The sequence below is a fragment of the Peromyscus californicus genome, unplaced genomic scaffold (assembly GCF_007827085.1).
Source record: "Peromyscus californicus insignis strain IS unplaced genomic scaffold, ASM782708v3 Scaffold_20__1_contigs__length_68692818, whole genome shotgun sequence".
Taxonomy (NCBI): Eukaryota; Metazoa; Chordata; class Mammalia; order Rodentia; family Cricetidae; genus Peromyscus; species Peromyscus californicus.
Window position 1 is genome coordinate 20544314 of NW_026294503.1, and position 18507 is coordinate 20562820.

An 18507-nucleotide genomic window follows, 5' to 3' on the forward strand; every position below is an offset into this window, starting at 1 on the left:
TATTTTATACCTTAAAATTCTAAACATTTTTCCTTTCATTTGATGAATTCCAACCCATAGCTCTGTTTACATGTTTTCTATTTTAGTTCTGTGTAATTCTAGAAATAACTAGTTTCAGACCGTTATGGTTTAGTGAACATGGGGAATTGCTTTAGCTTAAATTATTGTTACTTGTGTCTAAAACTCCTACAGAATGAATCTATGGTTCTTGGAAAAGCCGAAGTTATTTCCAATGACACATACTATTTGCTAAAAATTTACGGTAGACTGACTCACGCATCTTTGCATTGTAGTTAGATTAAAATACTATAGCTTTGGTTGAGGGACAGATGTGTCAGCAGCTTCAGTGTGGCTTCACAGTTTGTTTTGATAGGAGAGGAAAAGTTTGCTTAATTACAGGAGGCTCGTTATTGGTTCTGAAGAAGGAAAAATGTCATCTCAACATTGATTTTTCTTGAAATGAATCATGCAGCCATACAGTGTTTAGCGCCATGTCTGTCTCCATCTTTTTTTTTTTCTGTCTCTTTTAGTTATTGTGAAGTTTGTCACCTCAAATATTGTCTGATGTCTGGCTCTAGGCTATTTGTAGATTCATCCTACCCAATGTGTGTCACTCATCTTTGTTTGGAATGGGCTCCCTGCCTCCTGGAAGCCTGTCTCTCAGCTTTGCTTCTGTCTCACTGGTGGTGCTGTCCAGGTTATTATGGGCTCTTGCAAGAAGACCGTGATGAATGCTGGGGATTGTAAGTCCATAGCTGTAGAGTAAATTGGAAATTCTTGACAAGAATTTATCATCCAAATAAGTATTTTCCACACTTGCTTTGCTCATATTTTATTGAGCCCAAGCTATCTCCTCCTGTGTTGCCTCTTAAAGAAACATTACAAAGTTTGAATGTTATATCTCATACATCTTATGCTGAAGCTGGAAATGTCAGAGTTTTTCCGAATGTGAAAAAAGATGACTCACAAATTCAGATTACTATAATCTTTATCTTAATTTCTTATGATTCTTTTAAAATATGATATGTGCCTTGGTTAACAGATTGAAGGCAAAAACAAAAGTGGATACCAGCATATTACTGTCTGTTTAGGAATCAAATAGTTTTCGCTTTCATATGAAATGAATGTTCATGAAAGAACTCAGCTAAGAAGGTTATGAAGACTTGGGAAGTGCCAACCTTTGGACAACCCTTGCATGCTACCTTATCTCTCCTAAGTAACTAAGCACTCTTACCTTCAATGTTATTCAAAATTTGTCATTATCAATATTGTCAAAATGTGGACAAATATAACTGGGCATCATCTCCAAACTACAATGCTCCATTCACCAAGGAGGAGACACTTCCACACAAAAGTATGTTTGTATCCATGTGTAAGAGAAGCAGCTTGGTAATAATGGAGCCATGGTCTCTCCTACCACAGAAGTAATTGATCAGATATCAGAAAATCATGGACTCCTTTCAACTGTAGAGACTCAGGACACAATTCCAAGCTGAAAGCATGGTCACGTCCAGCTGTCTGAAGCCCTCTGTATGTATTCAGTAAGCAATGGTAGGTTACACCATACACTATGCCACATCCAGCTAGTTTCCTTCCAGAACAATTCAAAGAACTTTTTCTTGCCTTTGGTGTACCAGAGAATGAGCTCCAAGTAGATTATAATTGTTACAAAGTAGAAACATAGAGAGACTTAAGATCTGCTTAGGTGTTTCACTTTTATGCGCTTCATAGAAGACTACTCAATTTTGCATCATTTAGAACTAAAGCTCATGTGTGTGTATGGGGGGGTGGGTAACATTTTCCAAAACCCCTTTTCCATAAGCTGAAATAATGTGGTTTCTCTCTGGAAAATGGTTATGTGCAAATTTAAGATATTCTATTCTATGCACTAGTTCAGAAATATTGTTTGTTTTCTATTATGAAGCCTCCCAATTTTCTGTGCCTTACTGTAAAAAAGAACTAAAAACTAATAGGATGAAGCAAATGCTTTTTAGTGTTATTTTCAAGGGTGTCATACCAATTACTGTAAAGAAAACTAATTAATAAAACTACAGCTCTCAGCAATAATAAAAATAAATGACGTTTGAGCTGCTTTCTTTTGTTGGAGAGACCAATAAAACAAACTTTTCTCATGGATGTTATAAAAATTGATTTTCAAGACAAATTCTAGTTTGAACAAATGTAATCCATCTTTCTCTACACAGCCTTGTGAACTACCATCAAGTTAGAGGCATCAGTCTGCATGATTACCCACAAACCTCAGGTGCTCAATCTTCAAAGAAAGAAATAATTTTTAACATATTAATTGAACAAATCAGAATAGTATGATTTTAAATGTTTTATTTCTTTTTAAATGGTTTTTAATTAGGAGAGTTCAAAGATTGCATGTCATCCTATAATTTCTAACTTTTACGCAAATTCACAAAACTTAGAGGTACTTGTCATGAGTTAGATGAAGCTCATATGTTGAAGTCTTGGTGGCCAGTGCACGTTCAGAAGTGGGGTTCTGAAGAAGTAACTGCATCCTCAGGCCTTTGATTTAGTCAGTTGATACAGTCATCATTTGATGGCATTGTTGGCAGGTGGTAGAATTCAGAAGATGAGGCCTAGTTGGAAGAAGTAGGCCATGGAGGAGAACAAACTCTAGCAGAGTGCATCTTGTCCCTGGACCCTTCCTCTTTAGTTGCTTCTGCTTCCTGGCTGCCATAAAGTAAGCTGCCTTCCTCTGTATGGTGTTTCTACCTTGCCATAGGCTGAAAACAGTGGAGCTGGCCAGCTATGAACTGACTTCTGAAACTGAGCTAATATACATCTTCCCTCTTTTAAGACTAAAAATCATGGCAGCTTCTTTTATTATCCCAAACATTCACTCATCTGTTTTTCAAAGCCATCAGATCTCTCATTACTGTTCTAAATCTTAAGATCCAAATTCCAGTTCTAGTTATGGACTTAATTAGTTACACAGAGTTGTTATGTCCTTTATAGTGCCCCAGTCTCTACTGCTTCGTGGAACAAATGGAAGTCTCGGATGAAAGCAATCTCAGAGGCACAAAGTATACACAGTAGAGCAAGACAGTGCCACCTCCCATGCGCAGTTTTTGTTGGTGGCTTTGTATCATTCTGTTTTTTAGGAGAGAAAAAATGAGTATTATTACATTTTAAGTCGAAAATATGGTCATGGTGAAATATTTATCTTAAGATAAAAGGTTTTCGCATCTGGTTATATTAGGCAAATTCAATAGACGCCAGAAGGAAGAAAGCTTAAACCTGTGTGAAGTGAAAACAGAACAAGAACAATGTGTCACAGCTGCTTTGATCACTCACAAGAGAGACACGGTGAGGAGACCTGAGAATCCAGAGGAGCGAGGAAGAGGCAACATTCTAGAGTCAAAGTGGAGAGAGAAAACTTGTGAGAAGATGCGCAATGGAAGCTCCTGGCTTGGGAACTTTGCAGGGGAGAGGGTCAAACCCTCAATATCATGGACTTAGATGTGGCCTGAGATTGCCTCTTTCTGCTATTCCCAGCACCTCAGTGAAAAAAGAAAACAAGCTACATTAAACTTCCTAGTACTACTGGTGATGTTCCAGAGAAACTGTACAAATGCAATGAACTCTACCTGAGAGTGACTGGAGAGCCAAAAAGAAGAGCAGGAAGACAGAGAGCAGAGCGGTGGTCTCAACCTGTGGGTTGTGTCCCTTTCACAGGGATAGCCTAAGAACATCTGCATGTCAGATATTTACATTACTGTTCGTAACAGTAGCAAAATTACAGTTATGAAGTAGCAACAAAAATTATTTTATCAGCCAGGCGGTGGTGACACACACCTTGAATCCCAGCAATCGGGAGGCAGAGCCAGGTGGATCTCTGTGAGTTCGAGGCCAGCCTGGTCTACAGATCAAGATCCAGTACAGACACCAAAACTACACAGAGAAAAGAAACCCTGTCTCAAAAAATCAAAATAACAATAATAATAACAATAATAATAATTTTATGGTTGGGGGTCACCAAAACCTCGAGTTATTGTATTAAAGCATCACAGCATTAGAAAGGTTAAGAACCTCTGGACAAGAGGCTTGAAGCAAGGGAGAGCAGCAAGGGATTAGACTGACCACCATACTACGGGCACTGGGGTAGTTATGTTTACACCAGGAAGACCGAAAACAAGCATGATGGTTTGACACCTAGGATATCTGTGGACATGAGACCCCATATGCATCAGCCATTTATAGCATGAAGATCCTTGTTGAAGATGGTGGGCAAAGGTTCTGAAGGGGCGCAATGCAACGTGTAAGTCAGTGCTGGATACAGGGGTTTCCCTTCCACTGTAGACGTAAGGAAGTTACTACCCCCTTGTAAAGTCAGTTCCCCAACTGTAAAATGCAGATAACACCTGCCTCTCAGAATTGCAGGCCATAAAAATGGAAACAAAGGCCCCTAGTATGATGGCTTATACACAACAGAACTTACAAAATGACATCTAGTCTTTCTTTCTGGCGAAACCTAATTAATCTAGTTGAAAGGATTTATTTCAAGTGTGCAACTTGCAGAGGTAATTATTCACCAGGGAAACTATTCCATATCAACAGATTGCACACAGGGCAGGCGGGGATGCTGGGATTTTGAAAGATGAGTAAGTACTGAGGACATTTGTGCAGCAAGTGTGTGACAGAGTTACTTAGCAAGACAATGTGGATCTAGGGTTTCTCTGAAGAATGGAACACAAAACCCAAACTGAGTTCAGCTCAGTGTTATGATCCTAAAATATAGGTCTGCCTAGAACCACGCAGGGTCTTTGGTTAGAGTCAGTAGATGCTAGCTTCCGTGTTTTAGAATATGTTCTTGCTTTGGAAACTGGCATGTATAAAAGGTGTGAAAAATACTTTCGTCCACAGGTCTCGTGACTCAGCTGTCATCCCGCTGACTGAGGAGGCTGAAGCAGGAGGATTGCAAATACAAATCCTGCTTGGGTAGTGAACTTATGTCCAGTTTTGGGAAATTAATTGAGATTTTATCTCCCCAAAAAATAAATAATAGCAAAGAAGGGAGGGGGTTCAGGACATGACTCACTTGCCTGTTAACATGTGAGGCTCTGGGTTCAATCTTCAATACTGAAAAGAAAGCAAAGAAAAAAAGGCTTCTACAACAAAATTCTCACATTTTAAATAAAATCTGTCCCTTGGTATTAAATAAATTGCAATATGCCCTTCAAAGTTTTTGGGTCCTTTGAAATGAAAAGTAATTATATGAGCAAAAGATACTAGTGTCTAGCTGTGTTATGAAGTCAAATTTTAAGCCATTTGTGGGAACTTAGAAACTGAAGAATGTTTTCTTGATAAGTAAATTCCAATCTTCTTGAGAATATTTCACAAAAATACATTTTGAGAGTTTATATATAATGGAACATACTCTAATTTGTGATGTGAAGTCTCCAAAAAATAAACAGACCATTAGAAACAGAAACATCATTTATTAAGCATATGCTTCCCAGAAGAGCTGAGATAAATATTTATCTCCTTAAGGCAGAAAATATTTTCCCAGGAATCAGTTATACTCTGCATCTTATCAGCTCAGCAAACGTCTGATGGCCTCTTTTACTCCACTGTGTTGAATATCAAATGGAGCATGTCAGCCTCACACTGTCTGGAACATGTGGAAGTCCCACTGTCTGCTGCTTTTCAGAAACAATGGGTAAAGAGGGTATAAGAGCGACTGTCTGGGAGAACACTTATCCCTGACCCCAAGCACAGCTGGCGAAGGAGCAAAGATACTCATTAGCCTTCAGCTTTTGTCTGCCCATTTGTCCTGAGTCTAGCGCAATGAACCTTTGTTTCTACTCTCTGTAGGGAGAGCTTGGGCCTCAGGCTTCATGTTTGCAAGCAAAACGGAAAGTTAAGACGTAGAACAAGTAAACAACCATCCAAGAAGCAAACTCTGTGGCAGAATTGAAACCTAGGCCCAGGCCTCTACAATGTTGTCACATCTACTGTTAAATGTAATCTCTATTAAATACATTCCGTTTAATCATCGTTTTGTCCTGGGGAGTGAAAAACAACTTAGAAGTTACCATGTACTGAAGCTGAGAACAAAGAATAAAAAATGCCTTGAAAGATGAGAAAAAAAAAAGTCTTGTGAAGCATCGTTTTCCTTCTCATGCTTGCCAAAAGCATCAAAGAATTTTGCAGTTATAAAATATGGACTTCATTTCTTGATTTCCTAGCACTAGAAAGTGTTATGTGTGCTACCACAGGATAAACGTACTCATGAGTCTTACTCAGCTGTGAACTCTGTGAGCTCCAATAATGGTCCACCTGGCATGGCAAGCACACTGGTGTAATAGTAGCATTGGATGTCATGGGAGTAGTCAACCACTTTGTGATTGAATCTAAGCCCCATCTCACATGTCGAAACCCATACATAGAACATTATCAATGCCAAGAACCTGTAGTTAAACTGGTCAAAAAGGTGCCAGAGAAGAAGCATCTACTATTACTCTAAGTGGCAGGGAATCAAACCAACTTCTAATGTTTTACCCTTATGTTCATAGATGAGCGCATCTCTCAACCACCATCAGAGAATCTTCCTTTTACAAGAGATGATGAATAATACAGAGACTCTCAACTGGTAAAGGTGTGGACAATGAGAGACTGTGGGGTGTTCCATCCTAAATGGGACATATATCTGGCAACCTCTCTTCTTGAGAATCGGGGATCAACAGTAAAGGAGGGGTGGAAAGATTTTAAGAGCCAGAGGTGGTTAATGACTACAAGAAAACCATGCTTCCCAAACACAGTAGGGCAATTGCACAAACTAACTCATAGCATTTGTGACAGAGTGTTCAAGATTGGCACAAGCTTGAGGCAGACATAATCCGAGCATGGAGAGGGGAGGTGGGCATGAAGTCCCTGGCCCACCCCTAGCAAGGAGCTATTGGGAGATGCTAGAAAGGGGAACGTCAGTTTTCTTTAAGGGCATGGCCCCCAGTAATTTGACCATGCTCCAGTGGAAGGCCACACATTCCAGAGTATATGGGAATCACACATCACACTTCTATTTAAAACAATGGAAGAAAAGAGAACACAAACTTGAGTGGATAGAAAAATGGGAATTTCTGACATTGGAGGTGAATATTATGAGCTGGCTTTTTGGAACCCATTACCTATGATGGAACACTTTGCACAGCCTTGATGCAAGGGGAGGGCCTTGGACCTGCCTCTACTGAATGTATCAGGCTCTGCTGACTCCCCATGGAAGGCCATACATTGTTGGAGGATGGAATGGGGGGGTAGGTTGGCAAGGGAGGCTGGAGAGGGGGGAGGAGGGAAAAGAGGGAGATCTGTGGTTGATATGCAAAATGAATAAAAAATTTCTTAATTAAAAAAACATATTACACAAAATTCTCAACAAATAAAAACTGAGGTAAAGGTAAACAATACCAAAACATAAGCAAATAAAGCACCTCTAATTTCATTAATCCACCTAGGTAAACTTTCTGAGCATCTTTTCTTTCTATCTTTGTGGTGCTGGAGACTGAACTACGAGCTTTGGATAGATGAAACAGTTGCTCTACACCAAGCTACAACTCCAAACCTCTTTCTGGTTTCTGTTTGAGGAAGACAGTGAAGTTCCACTTTGGATGGATCTCTCACAATGTTTGTTTCATTTCTAATAGTGACAGCTTTTTCTTAAAATCTTGCATAGGTTCCCATTGCTCTTAAGATACTCTGAATCCTGAGCATCATGGGCAGCACCCTCCAGCAACTTTCCCTTACCTGGACCTTACACCCCATTGAGCCTATAAGTTCTCAGCTCTAACTTTGATGAACTATCTCCAGTTCCCCCCATACCCTTCCTGTCCTTCAACTAAGACACTGCATGTGCTTTTCATCTATGTGGAATACCTTCCCTTTATTCTCCCCATCATACCAGCAAACTCCAACAAGGCTTTCCACAATCCCATAGGAAATGTGTCCTGGCCACCAAACCTAGGTAAGGTTCATTACATCTAAGTCTCCATGACAACTGCAGGCCTGGTATTTACTTTGAATATTACAGTAGATTATATGTTATGCTATATTGGTATAAAGTAAGCTTTATCCTAATGGCAATTGCTTTTATCTTTCTCTGGACTGCAATAAAGTGAAGATAAATCTCTAACGGAAAAGACTCCTTCATTCACTGTTGTGAATAAAATCCACATAACTTATTATTGTATCTAATAAGTAATACTATGAGGATGAATGAAGGCATTATCATTACAAATAACTATCATTCAAGATCAAACTCTCATTATGTGTTCATGTAATAATCTATGCTAATTTAACCAATATACATCAAAATATTGCTATGTAATTAATCACTGTACAACAATAATGAAAATCAATGACTTACCTCCAACTCCATCAGCATCAGAAGAAGATATTGATCCATTTGTAAGTAAATCTGGTTGGAATTCCTGTGATTGTTAATATAATTAATTTGTAATTAATATCATAATTAGATATAAATCATAAATTTTGAGTTGTATGTCCATGTTAATGTTTGTCTTTTATCTATTTCATATCAATTAGCTTGACTGCAAGGTTCTTTATAGACAAGTTTTGGATATACTGAATCAGGTCTTAGAGAACTGAAAACAAATTTGAGGTTTCTTACTTACTGACTTTACAAGGACATTTCAAAAAAGTAGAGATTTATCTAATTGACTGATCCTGGGCTAATAAATACTACTTGAAGCTTATAATCATTCCAAGAGCATTGAATGCAATTTTCATGACAGTTATTTTACAGTTTTATGATGGTATGAATTATATATTTTACAATTAACTGATTTTTCAGTGAAGAGTTTGATTTTAGTACATTCCCATAGTTGTGTATTCATCGCTATAATCCACTTTTATAATACAGCCCTCACCTCTAAAAGTTGTGTTCATCCATCAGCTCCTGCTCTCTTTCTAGATGCTAGGCAATCATACACACTTACTTTTAAAATAAATTTCATCTTTAAAGGGATCATATAATGTGTACTTGTTGTGTCTTTTTTTTTACTTAGTACAGTTTGGAGAGTTATCATCCATGTTTGTATTCATTACTAACCAGCTTACATAACTGTTAATTCACATTTTACTGGAAAGAAATGACATGCTCTTTTTATCTGCTCACTTATTGGTGTATCCTCAAAATTTTGGACAAGGTTTTTGTTATTATTAACAACATTATCAGGAACCTTTATCTACAAGAATTAGTGTAGTTACACAACTTTCTTTCTCTTAAGTAGAAAGTTAGGAGTTCAGTTGTTTAGATCTGTGTGTGAAATTTACATTTAACTTTCCTAAAAAGCTAACAAATTGATTTCCAAAGGAACTCTATCACTATACATCACAACAATTAATCAGTGATTACTTCAGGTTACCTCACCCTGCCCAACAATGAGCAATGTCAGATTAATTTTGATGATGTAAACTTTTGTCTATTTATAATAATCTCTTTGGAATTTAAAGAATGGATATGCTATATACTTTTATATATATTAGCTATTTATTTTTGTTGCTGTGTCTGTACGAATATTTTGCTGATTTTTAGTTGGTCATATGTATTACTGTTTAGTTGGGCACAAGTCCTTTATGGACTATATAATATGTAAATATTTTCCTTATGTAGTTGATAATAGATACATGATTTGCAATTTTTTTTCACTCTATGTCCTGTCCATGTTTATTTTAAGTGGTACTTTTCTACATTAATGCTTCTAGTTTCTAAGTATTAATTTTATGTGTATGTATGTGTGCTTAGTGTGCATATGTGTACCACATGCATGCAGGGGCATGCAGAGGCCAGAAGAGGGCATTGGATCTCCAGAAACTGGAGTTATAGGCAGCTGAGAACTACCCAGTATAGGTGCTTAGAATCAAACTCAGGTCCTCTATTAGAACAGCAAATGCATCTCTTGAGCCCCTAATGTTTCCACTTTTGATGTAGTATAATTTATAACTTTTCATGAATTAGAATTTTGTGTAGTAAGAACTTTCTGCCTAAGTAAAGATCATAAAGATCTTCATGTGTTTTGTTCTATAATTTTGAGTATATTTTCTGTATATATGAGATATAGTTCATCTTATTGTTTGTGGATAAATTTCCAGTACCAATTGTTAACAAGACTGTCATTTGCTCCATTGAATTTATTTGGTATTCTTTCAGTTACTTTTAAGTTACTATGACCAAATATCTTACACAACCACCTGTAGGGAAAGAGTATTTGCTTTGGAATCGCTCCATCATGGTGGGCAGTGTCATGGCTGGAACAGCTCCTCCACTGGTAGTGGGACCTATCATATCACAGTGACAGAGAAAAAGCAAAAACCTTGGGCTGAAGTGAACCCCAGTCTAGGATCTTCGCAGGCCTATCCTCAGTGTTGTACATCCTCCAGCAATGCCTCCCACCCCTCCAGTCCCATAACCTCCCAAAACAATGTCACCAGTTGGGGACCAGATACTCAAACACGTTAGGCTGAGGACACTCCCCATTCAAATCACAGAGGGCATTTCATTAACAAACAATGAGTCTTTAACACGAGTGTTTATTTCCATACTGACAAGTCACTTACAAAAATCATTGTTATGTTTTCAAGCCATACTTTATATTGAGTTAATTCTGCAGCAAAACAATTGCTATATATTCTGGCCATCCCTACTCATTGAATAGCTGTTCTCACCAACTGAGATGCTCGCAGTGGTAGACTTCTTTTATACAAAAAGACAGGAAACAGCACTGTTGTTTCGAAAATCTGTGGCAGCTTTGCAAGAATAAATACATACAAGCTTGCCTACTCTGGCCAATGTGTGCAGCCCTGGAATGATTGTTTTTTATAATGTCATGTAGTGTTATGGATGTTTGTGGTAAGAATGTTCTGAACGTTTTACATAGTCGTTGTTGGAATGTTCTCCCTGGTTCTGATTTTTATGGGGAAAATATGTTGTTTAACCTCACTTCAGAACACTTTCCCACAGGAGTTCCATCAAATTATATCACAAAGTAATTTTGGAACATCTGTGTCCATATGGCAGATTGAATCTACATGTTTATTTCCTGCTCCCTACAGAATGTCCCCAAAATAGCATCATAGACTAAAACATTCTTCAATGACAGAAAGCAAAAAGGAGAGAGAGAGAGACTGAGAAACTGACACTGCTATTTTGAAAATACTATCTAAACAGAGCAGTGAGATATGAAAATTACCTGTCAGCAAGAATGACAGAAAGATCTAAGTTAGCAGCACACCGGAAATCCAGAAGGCTTGGGTACTGAAGCTATAAGAAGCTATTTAGTTTGCTGGCAAAATGGGACTAAATTAGAAGACAAAGGAAGTCTTTAAAAGGCAGTTTCTGCTCTGGGCTTCCCAACCCATTCTGGGTGTCTAAAAAGATAGTCTTCATATGCTTGAAGTTAGCACTGAGGTTCTGTCATACAGAGAGACTAAACTAGAAAGAGTCTATGTTAGGGGACATTGGGGATAACTGAAGTCATGGTGAGTCACAGAAGACAAAGAGAAAGTTAAAATGAACCTAGAGAGATTTAAATGCTACCCATAATCAAATGCAATTAGGGAGATATGTATGTCATACTGGGCAAAAGTTTAGAATACCCTAAGTGAATTGTCTAGATCAGGAAAAAGCTCTAAAAATGGTAAGAATAGATGGCTCTTCATAAACTAGGGCATCACTATCATTTTACCCTACATTACTGTAGTTGCAATCTGTGAATGTCCTGGTTTCAATTTTGTTGGTGTGGTAAAATACCTCGCTAAAAAGAATTTAGTGTAGAGAGGGTTAGCTTACACTTCCAGGTTACAGTTCATCATAACATGAAAATTAAAGCAGTAAGAATTCCAAACAGCTAGTCACATCATATCTGTAGTCTAAAGCAGAATGAATGATTGCATACGTGCTTACTACTCTGACCATTTTTCCACTCTTGTACAGTCCATGACACAAGCCCAGGGAATAGTTCCACCCACAGTGGGCTAAGTCTTTCTACATCAATAAAAATAATGAAGTCATTTCCCTACAGACATGCCCACAGGCCCACCTAATCTAGACAATCCCTCACTAAGACACTGTTCTCAGGTGATTATAATTGCCCTGACAATTAAAACTACTCATCACAATCCGGTCAACTTACTCCATTTGTGGACATAGAGCTTCCTCATAACATTTCACAGCTCTTAACTATGAATGGATTAGCATGGAGTGGCCAGACATTTTAACAGAGATCGTGATAAGAAATACATTAATTCTAAACAAACAGAAATTGGGAAACTTATACTAAATAGGCACAATCTAAGAAACAGAAAATGTTTCTCTGAAGACTGTAATGGATAGAAAGCTAAGGTGATAAATTATGGAAACAAAGACAGGCGTAACAGCCAACACTAGGTGCACAAGCCTGCGATCCTATGATTTAAGAGACCGAGGCGAGAGGATCACAAATTCAAGGTCTGTCTGAGCTACAGAAGAAGCTCAAGACTAGCCTGAGAAACTGAGCAACACTGTCTCTCAAAAGAAAGGGTAAAAAGAAGGCTGGGGATATAGTTCAGTGAAGAAGTGCTTGCCTGGCATTCATCAGACTCCGTGTTCAGTCATTTATACAGGAAAAAATAGGCCCTATTAAGAAGTTAAAAAAAAAAAGCATGACATGTAATAAGTACTCAAGTACATAATAAATACTTATTGAATGTGTATGTGCAATTAATTTAAAATGTTTCAATAAAAAATATGAGTTATTTCCAGGAGAAGAATTAAAAGGCAGAGGTTGAGAAATATTAATTAGAGTATCAGCTTAAATTACTCAATATATTTATGAAAATATAGAAAGAAAGATTAAAGTAAATACGGAGAATATGGAGATGACTGACAAAGGAAATTATTAAAAAGTAATACAAGAAAACTTGTAGAACTAATGAACACTCATTTCAAGACTCAAGGAACCACAGATAACCTTATGAAGGATATGCAAAGGCCAACCTCAAGGTCATATTGCTAACTTTACAGAATATGCAATATAAAAAGAAACATTGTCAAACATCTTCAGAGAAGAGGGTAGAAAACTCACTACAAAATCTAGAGAACATGAACAACATTAAATTTCTCAATTGCAAAACCAGAGCAATGTCTCTACACATCAGGGGGAAAGTTATTTTTACCCTGGGATTCTATACCCAGCAAAACCTTCACATGATGTAAAGGTGTAATTATTATATTTTCAGAAATATATTGTCTCTAAATTTAATCTATAGTTCACTTTGTCCCAGCAAACTACTATAGAACATATTGCACAAAAATGAGAGATGAAACCTAGAGAAAAATACATGAATATCAGAAAAGGGACTATAATTCAGATCCCAAGACAATGACAAAGAGAAATTGCAGCATAACTGCTCTGTAACAAGCATATCAGCCAAACTAAAGCAATAAGCAGAAGGATTCCAGAAGAGATATATCTAAGAAGAACAGTAAAAACTAATTGAACATTTTTACATATCCATGGAAGCAATAAATCTCAAAGAATTTGTGTGTATATTACGACTGATACATAGAAATCTATGCAAAAGAAAATAATACTAATTAAATTCCAGAAAAAAATAGTACAAAAATGCAATTTTAGTGCATTTAGTGACTTGACTGTGAGTAATTTTTGTGGAGCAACTATAAAATAAATATTGACTATTGTTCCAAATTTACACTATTGTTAAGTTGCAGAGATAAAACCAGCAGAAATACATACAGGGCAGATGAAAAGAGGAAAAGAATTTTCTGTCTTCCATATTAAGAAGCCAATATGCATCTACATTTTAAAAATACCATAATTATCTATTTGTTATTTAACATGTAGAAGAGATAAATGAATAAACACTAAAATTGTTAGAATAGTTTCCTTGTGGGAACAATAACCAGGAGTGGAACACGAGGAGCAGTGAGCTTCTGTTTTTATTTCATGAGTCTGCTAACACCATTTGAGGTTTTAAATTATGCTTTCATCCATATTTAATTTGAAATGTAAAATAATGATGGGTATATTTGCACACTGTCTTCTAAATAGGTGCTGTAAAAGCCATTCTGCTGAATTCCATTGCTTCCAAACTCCATCAGATTTACTCAACCCACAGGGAAAACTCAAATCCAATAAAGCATCTACAAGAATGGACAAAGCCAAAAGTCCAAAGCTCCGATGTCAAGTTCTATCAACTTGTCAGGAAACCCCTTGTGGAGACAAGGTGGTTGTTCCACTTGTTTTTGCTGGTAAAACACTTCTGCTTTAGGATATCCTCATTTCATACCTTGGATTTGGTTTTCCCTCCAGATACCATCTAAGCTGGATCCACGATAATTAAAATGCACAAGAACAGATGTTTCTAGGTCTCTGTCAGGCACTGACAAATGTTTTCATGTGTCATTTCTTCCAGTAACTGTGCACGAAAAATCACAAGAATGGCATTTCAGATTCCTAGGACTGCTGTAACAAATTAGCGCAAACTTGGGCTAAAACAACAGGAACTTATTATCTCATGTTTCTTAAGGCCAAAGATCCAAGCTCAAGGTGTCAGCGTGGCTGAGCTCACTCTGAGCTCATGGGGAGACTGTTTCACAGCCTTTTACATCTTCTAGCAGATGCAAGGCTATTGTTTAGCTTATGTTGCCTAACTCCAGCTCCTGCTTCTATCTTCACATGTGTTTCTACTCTTGTCCTTGTCACTCTGTTTGGGTGTCTCCTACAGGGACTCCTGCCATTGGACTTAAGGCCAACCCAGATAATCCATGATCTCATTTTAAAACGTCTTGCTTAATTACATCTGCTAAACACTTCTGCCTGCTAAGGTCCAATTCATAAATTCAGGGTCAGGATATGGATATACATCTACAGGAGGCTGCCACTCACACTCAACCCATTCAAAATGTGCAGGAGAATAACGGAAAGAAAAGTCATATGCTATTCATTTTAATGGCATGTCATATTTGGTCACTGCTAAGACTGAAATGTATTGTCCTGGAAACTGGAAGAAGAAAGCAGCCAAGAAAATATTGAATTCTGGAGACAGTTTTGAAAGCCAACCATAGATTCTTCTCTTTGGGAATCTAGCTTTAACAATCTTCCAATTTGATTGTAGCTATAAACTTGTTGGGCTTTTCTGTTTCAACACAATGTTCTAAAGTAAAACCAATGTTGACTTGAATTTCTCAGTTGCTTCAGTTTGGGGAGTAAGTGAAAGTGAAGTCTTAGAAATGCCAGTCCAAGTCTCCCTGAGCAGCAGGAGGTATTTTTAGCACACTAAAGGAAACACGTTTAACATAATTTGACAATTTCAAAGTTCTGTTTTAAAATCTCTGTCATCCCATATTTATTGGAACATCAAGGAGCTTGGATAAGCCTTTGCATAATTTTAGTACCACGTACATAACCTGCTGCCTTAAATGAGTCACAAGAGGATTCCTATCAACACTTTCTAGTATTATTGTTTTTCATTTATCAACAAACTTGTTAAGAAATCAGTGCTGACTCATTGACTCATTTGTCGTGGTGCTTGGGTTTAACTGTGTTCTTATTTAAACATTGATAAGAAGAAATAATCCTTGGTTTCCAGGTGGTGAGAGTAAGTAATTAAGGTAATGAGACTTGGGAACCATTCAAAGACATCCATCCACCTTTGTTCATTTGTGTTCTAAACCTCATTTCTTACAGATTTTCTTTTGTTTTGTGATATGTGTGTATGTGTATTTGCTTTCCTTAAAAATTGATATTAAAGATTAAATTATTTGTTCATTAAGCAATCTCAGTGCCAAGCACGTGACAAAAAATCAATAATAATAAGTGTTCCTCTTATTAGTTTTGTTACTACCATCATTAGTGTTAGATAATGACTTTCTCAGGCCTAGGATGTTACTCTGCCATTTCTTTCGTCTAAATCATTCCACTTAGTGGTCTATTACATTCATAAATTATTTTTGTAAATTACTGACTTCTAAATCCTACAGCTTGTGCTCAGCCTTCATCTCACACTTGTAGGGCTTGGTTGATGTGGATGGTATATGTCTAAACTTTCTTGTCTTTTGGGTTTGCATTACAGGTTGCTACTTCTCTGTGTATATGCTAGTACCTGAATGGAAACTCTCTCAGAATTTATATTCTGCAACTTCTCCTTAAATGTTCTACTTTCACCTACAATCTCTGTACCTGTGTGTACCCCAAAGAAATACCAGTCCTAGACTTTCATCCATATTTAAGACCTTCTTGTTTATAATCTCCATTCTGGTATTTCTTTGACCCAAAAGGCCTAACTGTTTTTACCTCAAAGGTAATTCCTTACCAGACTCACTTAGAGGAATAATATGTTTCCAAGTCCTCCAAATTAAAGCCATGGAGTAGTTTGTGAGGGCAGCCTTTTTAGCTAAAAGATGGGATTTATGGTACATGTATCGTACATCTCTGATACTCCCTAATATATGAAAGTCCTTTTTGAATATCATAGCTATAAGCCCCCATGTTTACCAGTGATAAAGAAGCAGGACTATAGTTTCCAAGCCAAAAAATAAGAAGAACAAAATCTGAAAACAAATGGCATAAGAGAGATGAATATGCAGTGATACCATCTTAAGTTGTTTGCTTCTTTTTATCTATGGTTTGTAACATTCCATGAATTGACAAGCCACGTGCATTTGCCTCCTTTAAGGGTCAAAAAGAGTGAACAGAGACTAGCTGCAGAGATGAAAAAGACGCCCATTACAGTGTTATTCATATTGATAACATCAGTAAGGTCTAAAAGGCCACCAATACCATATAATACATGGTTAGATATAATTTTATATGTAAAATATGTGAGTAATGCATAACAACTTAAATTTTGATGTAAGATTCTATTGATAGATATAGAAAGGTACTTTGCGCACTGTTTAGTAAAGGGTGGTGATTGAAGATGTAAGAAATATACTATGCCAAGGAAAGATACTAAGCCTGGCCTTTCCTTCAGATTGCTAACCAGAGCATCCCTATGTATAAATTTAACAAGTCTACTTTCACTGTGTTCTTGGGAGTCCTTGAAAAGAAACGAAAGAAGTGAAATAGATTCAGATTAGGCTAAATAATTTAAAGGGCATCAATTTCTAAAGAGCATTAGATTTAAAGTCAAAGCTCACTTTATGGGCTGCATGGCCATTGAAATGGAGTCATTTTTCACTGCTGTGTATCTGCAAGTGACAGATGTGGAATTTGAGGCTTCTAGTATCACTGTGGTTGTCCTCACTGTTCCTGTCACTGTCAACCTGATAACTACATCCACTCTGGGCATCCTAAACCACTGAAAATCAAACAATGCATCCTCAAAGCTTGAGAGCATCCACCCTTGTGGAAACCAAATTGTATTTTAAGAGCAAGGATTTGGGGAAATAATTTGCATTTGATCTTGTGTGTTTTGGCTTCTTCAATGCTTGCCTTTAGACAAACGGCTTAGCCTTTCTGAGCGTCAGCTGCTTTATCTGCAAAATGGGTGGCTTGCTATCTGTTCTACAGGGTGGACCTGGGACTAAAACGAGGTAACATTGAGATCAATCATCTCTTGTCTATAATGATGCTTCTATCAATGTCCGTTTCCTTCCTTCCTCTTCTCTGTATTTTGTAAACAGTTTACTCACTCCATAAATCTATTGCTACTGAGAGGAATGGTTCCCTCTCATCCAGGAAGTACTTTGGTACAAATTTCTGTTGCTTAAGTACTCAATTTTAGGTGCTTTGTTATGCCAGTACTGAGAAGTTAGCGTGTATGCTTTTTTTTTTTTTTTTTTTTTTAGATTGGCCGTTATTTGTAATGAGATTTCTGAAGAACTAACTCTTAAGTCATACTTGTAAGGACTTTCATTTCCAAACTGAAGAAGAATGCATTGGAAATGTCTTCCATTCAACTCTAGATAGTATATCTAGCAATATAATAATTTAATAATGAAAATATAAGGGTCTGGGGAGATAAATCTGTTGGCAAAATGCTTGCCATAAAAGTATGGTGACCTGATTTTCATACCCAATATCCATATAAAGAAGCCAGGCACAGTGGCCTACACCTGTAATCCCAGTGCTCAGGGAGCGGAGATAAGAGGATCCTAGGAGATGGTTGACCAGCCAGCTGCCCTAACCAAACTGGCAAGTTGTAGGTACAGTGAGAGACATCATCTTAAAAAATACGGTGGATAGCAATTGACACCTAATGTTGACCCCTGGCCTCAACACACACACACATCCTTGCATGTACCCTTACCTACACACATGTATACACACACACAGACACACACACAGACACACACACACACACACACACACACACACACACACACACACACACACACACACACAGTGAGAGAGTCAGTGATAGAGACAGAGAGATAATTAAAAAAAAAAATATTAGGAGTCCAATGTTAATGACTGATTCTAAATTTCCAAAAAATATATAGTTAAGTCTAGGCTGTTTGTA